We start from the raw sequence: 9063 nt of genomic DNA, 5'->3' as shown, positions 1-9063 counted from the left end.
TCCACAATCCTTACCCCCACTTGCAGGGCACAGGTTCAGCTTACTGCCACTAAACTGACACCTGGACGCCCTGCACAGTGAGGGAGGATTAAGCAAGCAGGTCTGAGAGTACAGCCGCAAACCTGCTGGGTTCACAGAATAGCAAAAGAACTCCAGCAAGTTAAAAAACTGACTCCAGTCTTACTGCTAGGTCCGGATTGGCAGAATGAAGTACCGAATCCCAAGGCCTATTCGCAGTAAGCAACAAGTAAATACAAAGTCACACAGTACTAGCTAACTCTCTGGAACTGACTAACAAACAAAGATTCAGCAGCATTTGCCTAGCCTGAGAGGATGGTTTATATAGCAGGTGCTGTCCACGCCCCACTCAGACCTCACAGACTGTGAGCACAAAACCAGGGCCGGATTCCCTGCCGTGCACAGAGCCTGTAACCACTACACAGTAAAAACCCGGACCGGAGTATAAGCTGCGCTCAGGTTACTTCGCTAACACTTGCCTCCCGGTTGCCATGGCGACGTGGCAGCACAGAACAGGAGATCCTAACAATAGGAGGGAAAAAGAAAGGGACAGAGCATGGAGAGAAAACAACAATAACAATCAAAAAACCCGCAATGGAGTAACCGATCCATCTAAGGATTGGGAACCCAAGAGGCCAAACAGCCAGGAGCGGGTGTGGGGCGGATGAGGGAGCCACCGCCAAAGGCATAATGAAAATGAGAAAAAATAGTGCAGTAATCATTATACATGCATAGATTTAACTAATTGTAAACAATAAACTGTAAACCTCGTTAACATGGAGAAATCTTCGAGTGGTAGGATGCAAGAAATCTCGTAATCAGGGAACAGGAAATAACAATCAACGGCCCAAGACATATTGGGGGGGGCGGAGCCCCGGTGACAGCGAGATATCACATGAAGGTTCATCAGTGGTGAGAAATGATATCATGCTGTATCCTAGAAATAGTATCACGCTGTAACCTAGAGAGATAATTTAAGGAGAACAAGAACAAACAGGAAATCTCAGGTTATCAATCAGGTAACACGTGAGTCTTTGTCGGAGGAGGGTCCACTGGAGCTCTTCCTCCCAGCCTTCCGCACCACCTGCCAGGGTGCTCCTGTATTCAGGGGTTGGAGAGATGGTAGCTCTGGAGTAGGGAAGTCCCAGTCGCGCAAGTCAGGTTTCGGTATGCCAAGTCCCGTACAGAACTCAGGGAGATCTGAGTAGGAGTTGAGGGTGTGGGTTTTCCCCGATAAGGAGACTTGGAGATTAAAGGGAAAGCCCCAGCGGTATTTCAATTGGCGTTTACGGAGTTCATCCGTTAGGGGCTTGAGGGCTTTCCGTTGTTGGAGTGTATGCCAGGACAAGTCTTGGTAGATCTGGATCGCGGAACCGTTGAAATCAACTCCATCGAGTTGGCAAACTTTGCGCATAATGTCCTCTTTCTGGGAAAAATAATGCAGTCTGCAGATGACATCACGTGGTCTGTCTGCGGAGAGACCTCTGGGTTTCAGAGCTCGATGAGCCCTATCGAAAGTGATGGTATCATTGGGGTCATTACCCAGGATCTCGTTGAAGATCTTCGTAAGAGCGTCGATCAGGCCTGTTTGAGGGTCATCCTCCGGCAGACCCAACACACGGATATTGTTTCTCCTACCTCTGTTATCCAAATATGTTAACCGTGTTTGAAGGGAGTGGATCTCCGAAGATTGGGTGTCGATGACGGTCGTCAATGACTTTTGGAATGTGTCGGAAGAAACCTGGTGATCCTCCAAGCTCGACATCCGATCAGAGATGTGGGAAATATCCTGTCTCATAGCAGCCAGTTCACGTCTCACTGTGTCTTGCAGATCTTGTTTAGTGGGTAGATTTTTCATGTAGGCTAAGATATCTTGTAGATCCCTACCTCCCGGGGAGCGAGCATGTGGTACGTCTGCACTTGGAGGGGATGGGTGAGAGGCCTGCGGGGGAATGGGGGAGGTTGCAGCAGGAGGGTTGTCTGCTAAAGCGGGCGAGGTGGATTGTAAAAAGGATCTCATAGCGGACTGCGACATGTTCCCCCGCGGAGTTGATGTGCCGGTCTTTTGAGAAGATTTCTTGTTCTTGGGCATCACTCAATCAGCATCGAGAAGCTTAGATTCCTTGAGGTCAAGTCGACGATGTGGAATATGGTTGCATAATTCGCATAAGAGTGCCTTCAATGTTGTGGCTCCCTGTGGGTTGGCATCAGCAGTACATTACAGCATCAGTGGCAACGGCAGCCGGTTGTAGCACATATCTTATAGCACTATAGGCTCAGAGAGGCAGAGAAGCAATCATTAACTACAAATTCTAACACTTAATCACCTGGTTGACAGTGATTCTGGTTTAAGCATAACGCTTCCTCCAGGGTATGATATGTCCGATCCTGTTCTAACTCAAAAGCTAAGCAGGTAAGGCCTGGTCAGTACTTGGATGGGAGACCACCAAGGAATACTAGGTACTGTGGGCAATTTTTCAAGAAAACCATCAGTCTACTGTATATCTACTGCTCTATGACCTTTGGTTTTGTCACTGACACCACCACGGATACTGATTCTTAGTATTTCATTTCCAACACTTTCTCATCTGGCTGATAGCTATACTGACTCAAGCATGATGGTTGTTTTCAGAGATTGATTTACTATCACAACAGAAAGCAGAAGTGTCTCCACTTGCCTACAAACTGTCTTTCACTGTCCCCACCCTAACACTCTCTCATCTGGTTGACAGTTGCTCTGGCTGAAGCAAAATTACACAATGTCACAACAGAAAGCAGAAGTGTTATATTCACACTCTCTCATTTGGAAAGACACATGCAGGGTTTTCCAAAACTTGACCTTTGTCAAGTACAGAAAGCAGAAGTGTTTCTAATTCTCCATTCTTGAATTTACTGCCCACAGCCATACTATCCTGAATATGCCCGATCTTGTCTGATCTCGGAAGCTAAGCAGGTAAGACCTGGTCATTACTTGGATGGGAAACCACCTTGGAATACTAGGTACTGTGGGCAATTTTTCAAGAAAATCATCAGTCTATATCCACTGCTATATGACCTATCCCTTTGTGCTGTTACTGATACTACCACATGTTGTGAATTAAAATATCACATACTGTAGCTGCAATCACTCAATGGTCAGTCGGATTCCTTTCAGTTGTTATAGTGTTTTTTTTTGTCTGTCTCTCCCACTTTCAATTGTAGTCTTATCTACAAAACAATTGGGAGCACCACCAATCAAATACTGTTTTATATTAATGTCAACAGTCTATATATTGGTTATTGTATATTTATTGTTAAAAAAAATTCTATGGCTGGTGCGGATCCACAACTCTCTTTTATGAGGTTTCAGTTATACCAGCCATATTTTAATCTTACAATATTATAACTCTAGTCTAGTGCCTCACTTTTTGAAGCCTTTTAGCCTGGTATCTGTGAGTAAATGAGAAATCAGTGACAATTAATAGAGTTATACCTCATTTACCACATCAAATATGTACTTTTTATTCCCATATCCCCTATACATTCACTTTGTCTGTTTGTTCATTCCCCATAGCATGCTCCTGCTCACCCCATACTGTGTGTGAATCAGCCTTAATATTATATTATATGCACTTGTGTCACAGTATGTTCTGTGTTACACTGTATCAAAGGTTGAGTCAGTTAAGGTACCATTGTCCTTTTTGTTTATCCCTATTTTTCAACAGTAAACTGGCCAGACAGGGTGGCTCACCAGCTTATGCAATCACCTTTATTAGAATGTGTATTGTAATCCAATGTTTTAAGATCCTTAAACAAAGAAGTAGGTAAAACTAGAGATGAGCGGGTTCGGTTCATCGAGATCCGAACCCCCTCGAACTTCACGTGGTTTACACGGGTCTGAGGCAGCCTCGGTTCTTCCCGCCTAACACGTAATACCGAACGGGGGGAAATGTCATCATCCCACTGTCAGATTCTCGTGAGATTCAGATTCCATATAAAGAGATGCGCATTGCCGCAATTTTCACTCGCACATTGTCGATTGAGCGGAGAGGACGTGGCTACGTTCTCTGCCTGAAAAGCTCAATATCTGTGCTCAGTGTGCTGCATTGTGGTGACCACCAGTATATAGTAGTACAGTACAGTAGGCCATTGCTGAATCTTGCAGCTCCGTGTCAGACTCAGTTCTATTCTCCTGATCAGTGCTCAATATCTGTGCTGCATTGTGGTGACCAGTATATAGTAGTACAGTGCTGCATTGTTGTGACCACCAGTATATAGTAGTAGAGTACAGTAATCCATTGCTGTATCTTGCAGCTCCGTGTCAGACTCCGTTCTATTCTTCTGATCAGTGCTCAATATCTGTGCTGCATTGTGGTGACCAGTATATAGTAGTACAGTGCTGCATTGTGGTGACCACCAGTATATAGTAGTACAGTACAGTAGTCCATTGCTGTATCTTGCAGCTCCATGTCAGACTCAGTTATATTTTCCTGATCAGTGCTCAATATCTGTGCTGCATTGCGGTGACCAGTATATAGTAGTACAGTGCTGCATTGTGGTGACCACCAGTATATAGTAGTACAGTGCAGTAGTCCATTGCTGTATCTTGCAGCTTTGTGTCACTTTTAGTATCCTGAACAGTGCTTAATATCTGTGCTCAGTGTCAGTGCTGCATTTGTGGTGACTAAAAGTCCAGTGTCTTGTGCTGCATCTTGCTGCTGTAGGGTGCTGTGGTAGTGTCCTGTCACTGTGCATAGGTCATCATCATTCCAGTCACAGTGGTATCTGGTATCTATCTAGTGGATTTCTAATTCCAGTCATTACTGCCACCTAATTCCAGATAATTACTGGCATATAATTCCACACATTAAAAAATGGAGAACAAAAATTTGGAGGGTAAAATAGGGAAAGATCAAGATCCACTTCCACCTAGTGCTGAAGCTGCTGCCACTAGTCATGGCAGAGATGATGAAATGCCATCAACGTCGTCTGCCAAGGCCAATGCCCAGTGTCATAGTAGAGAGCATGTAAAATCCAACAAACAAAAGTTCAGTAAAATGACCCAAAAATCTAAATTAAAAGCGTCTGAGAAGCATAAACTTGCCAATATGCCATTTACGACACGGAGTGGCAAGGAACGGCTAAGGCCCTCTCCTATGTTCCTCATGACTAGTGGTTCAGCTTCACATGAGGATGGAAGAACTCATCCTCCCGCTAGAAAAATGAAAAGAGTTAAGCTGGCAAAAGCACAGCGAAGAACTGTGCATTCTTCTAAATCACAAATCCCCAAGGAGAGTCCAATTGTGTCGGTTACGATGCCTGACCTTCCCAACACTTGATGGGAAGAGGTGGCTACTTAATTTTCTCCCACCACTGGAGCTGCCAGGAAAAGGATAACATTTCCAAAACCACCTGCTGGCGGTGATGCAGGGCAGTCAGGAGCGATAGCTGACATCTGGTCCGGACTGAAGGACCTGCCAACGATTACTGACATGTCGTCTACTGTCACTGCATATGATTCTGTCACCATTGAAAGAATGGTGGAGGATTATATGAGTGACAGCATCCAAGTAGGCATGTCAGACAGTCCATACATATACTGGCAGGAAAAAGAGGCAATTTAGAGGCCCTTGCACAAACTGGCTTTATTTTAACCTAAGTTGCCCCCCCTCTAGGGTGTACTCCGAAAGAGTGTTTAGTGCTGCCGGTGACCTTGTCAGTGATCGGCGTAGGAGGTTACTTCCAGAAAATGTGGAGAAGATGATGTTTATCAAAATGAATTATAATTAATTCCTCTGTGGAGACATTTACCAGCAATTGCCTCCAGAAAGTACACAGGGAGCTGTGATGGTGGATTCCAGTGGGGACGAATTAATACTCTGTGAGGAGGGGGATGTACAAAGTGAAAGGGGTGAGGAATCGGATGATGAGGAGGAGGTGGACATCTTGCCTCTGTAAAGCCAAGGAAAGATTGATTGCTTCTTTTTTGGTGGGGGCCCAAACCAATCAGTCATTTCAGCCACAGTCATGTAGCAGACCCTGTCGCTGAAATTATGGGTTTGTTAAAGTGTGCATGTCCTGTTTATACAACATAAGGGTGGGTGGGAGGGCCCAAGGACAATTCCATCTTGTACCTTTTTTTATTTATCTTTGCATCATGTGATGTTTGGGGCCAATTTTTTTTAAGTGCAATCCTGTCTGACACTGCAGTGCAACTCCTAGATGGGCAAGGTGTTTGTGCTGGCCACTTGGGTCGCTTTGCTTAGTCATCCAGTGACCTCGGTGCAAATTTTAGGACTAAAAGTAATATTGTGAGGTGTTCAGAATAAACTAGAAATGAGTGGAAATTATGGTTATTGAGGTTAATAATACTATGGGATCAAAATTACCCCCAAATTCTATGATTAAGCTGTTTTTGAGGGGTTTTTGAAAAAAACAAACACCCAAATCCAAAACACACCCGAATCCGACAAAATTTTTTAAGGGAGGTTTTGCCAAAACGCTTCCGAATACAAAACACGGCCACAGAACCGAATCCAAAACCAAAACACAAAACCCGAAAAATGTCCGGTGCACATCACTAGGTAAAACACAACCCTGCAATATGTAGCTCATGGGATTGAAGTAGCGCAATCCAGAGAGCTCAAGAGAGATTCTCTGCTCCAAGACTAAAGGGGGATTACATTGAATATTCTAGTCACAACTGTCATTATTTTCACCAATATTGGCCACAGGATGCAGCAACCTGGTTGGTTAAAATTATTGACAGAGGTGCAGCACAAACATGTGTCAATTTAAAATAAGATTATGACACGTATAAAACATACAGGCAGACAATTGCCTAATTGGATGGTTGTTTTGGAATAGAAAATACTGTTCACCAAACTAGCCAAATCCCATCAGTAAATTAAAACATTAATTCATAATTCCTCCTACAATTTTAATGATTTACAGCATGTGTAGCCTCCAAAGGCATATAAGTGGCAATAAGAACAAAGAAGAAAACATGCTGAATTTATCAAAGAGTGTACACTAAAATGGCCAAAAAGAGTAAGTGAGATGCTTTGAAAAACACATTCTTGGCCTTTCATTCCCAATGTTATACAGAATGTAAAGCATACAGAGGCATCAGTAAGAAGAAAGAAAAAAAAATGCTGAACTGACAAAAGAATACACAAAGAAGTGGCCAAAGCACAGAAGTGAAATGGCTGTAAAGATAAATTTCTCTCTTTCTTCTCAAAGTTATACAGTACTGTATGTGTGACATGCAAAGGCATGGCAGCAGCAGTAATAGATGGTATGGACTCTCTTTGCAGCCCCAGAAAAAATAAAAGATGAAAAAACTAAATGTATTCATTTGACCAATATTTCTTTGCAGTGTTTGAATAATAAGGTATAACAGTGTCTACTTACCCTATCTAATTGTGTTTACATTATCTCCCTTTTATTTAATTGTATTTACTTTTGCAAGCATAAAGCAAATATTAGAACATAATAATCAAACTACAGGGAAACAGCATTCTTAGTTTTAACTTGTAGACTACACCTGCTCTCGGTTTCAGAACAGATAGTGGTCATTGAGAACAAAGCCCTCACAGTAACATGAAGAGTAGAGGTTAAAAAATATCTATCTGCCTTACTGTACAAAACCCTGTAGAATCGACCCATTGTGATACAGTTTTATTTAAGGACCCAATTCTGTAGCAACATAACATGTTGAAAACCCTATAAACAAATAAATAACCCTTAACTGTTCAGCACAGCCCTGCCATTTAATAAGTAAAATTTGTCACTTTATAAATACCCGTGTTCTTAATCATTGAAATACCACAGTAAGGGGGATTCATTATAAAATAATTTATGGTATAATAATTGTGCATAGGTCTCAAGTATGTGAAATACTGGCTACAGTATGTGTTTGGCTACAGTAAAGGGTAGAGGGTCAGGGCGCTCCTAGGCACATTACTGACGGATGCTTCCCATCACGTCATTGCCTCCTTCATTTTGAGGCCAGTACAGATGCCCCAACCTCACCCTACTACCACTTCCTGCCCATTGTCCCATTCCCATCATTTGATAAATAAAATAATGAAAAAAAAGTCATAATGACAAAAAAAATTCACCCAGCAATTGCCACCACTAGGCACATGCCTTATGTGACTAGTGGGAAATCCATCCCTAGCTACAGTAGTTAATATTAGCAGGTTGGACTGTTACTGTGTAAACTGAAAAAAAAAAACTTATAAAGAAAACCGCTCAAACACTGCAATATTTTATATCAGAAAAAATATCAGAAAAAAGTTGTTTCTTGTAATTCTATCACGCACAATGTACATATATGTGATAATACTCTTGCAACAGATAATAAAATGTCATAGGACTTATAGCATAGGTAATTTATCAAATAAAGTGGCTTGGCTCCATTGTTATGACTGTTTGCAATTAAGATTGGATTTAAATCCTGGAAGCAATAGTTCACCTTGTACATGATTATCGGCTTGGTGGTTAGTAGTATGGACCCTTCCAATGGGATTGTTTAGGACGTCTCTCTCTCGCTGCACTCAATCACCTCCATTATTTTCTGCTATATATGTATTATGTTATCATACTGTCTTAGTACAAGTAAAATTCATCATGCAAATGTGAAAACAGTGAACATCTGTTTTACAAAACAGTTTTAGATATAGTACATGATTATATACTTTATGGTAATTGTAATAAGACTATTATTAAAATATTATGTAATAGCAAGGAGGGTTAAAATAAGTGTGTTTTTGAATAGCTTAGATAAATTTCAGATACCAAAGTGGATTTTATACTTTAAGAAGATGTTTCAACAAAAATAGCAAGCTACCTGCAACTTGATTAATTACTGAAGGTAAAACAGTTTTAAATGGAATGATGATGATAGATAGATAGATAGAATATATATAATATCTCTGCACTCTCATCCAAATCCGTAATAAAAGCTAGTGTGCTTATTAAGGTTCAGTCCTGAGGCAGTGCATAAATATAATGATTACCCTGTAATTACAGCATGGAGGGCACTCTTCAGTCTAATGATGA

At 41.8% G+C, this 9063-nt stretch overlaps 1 pseudogene; it reads left to right on the top strand.

Annotated features, from left to right (window-relative positions):
- Positions 1 to 2912: 2912 nt before the first annotated feature.
- On the top strand, positions 2913 to 3030 carry LOC134897405 (5S ribosomal RNA; annotated as a pseudogene).
- The last annotated feature ends 6033 nt before the right edge of the window (positions 3031 to 9063 follow it).

The sequence above is a fragment of the Pseudophryne corroboree genome, chromosome 3 (genome assembly GCF_028390025.1).
Source record: "Pseudophryne corroboree isolate aPseCor3 chromosome 3, aPseCor3.hap2, whole genome shotgun sequence".
In the NCBI taxonomy this organism is placed as follows: Eukaryota; Metazoa; Chordata; class Amphibia; order Anura; family Myobatrachidae; genus Pseudophryne; species Pseudophryne corroboree.
This window is presented reverse-complemented; position numbering and strand designations above follow the sequence as displayed.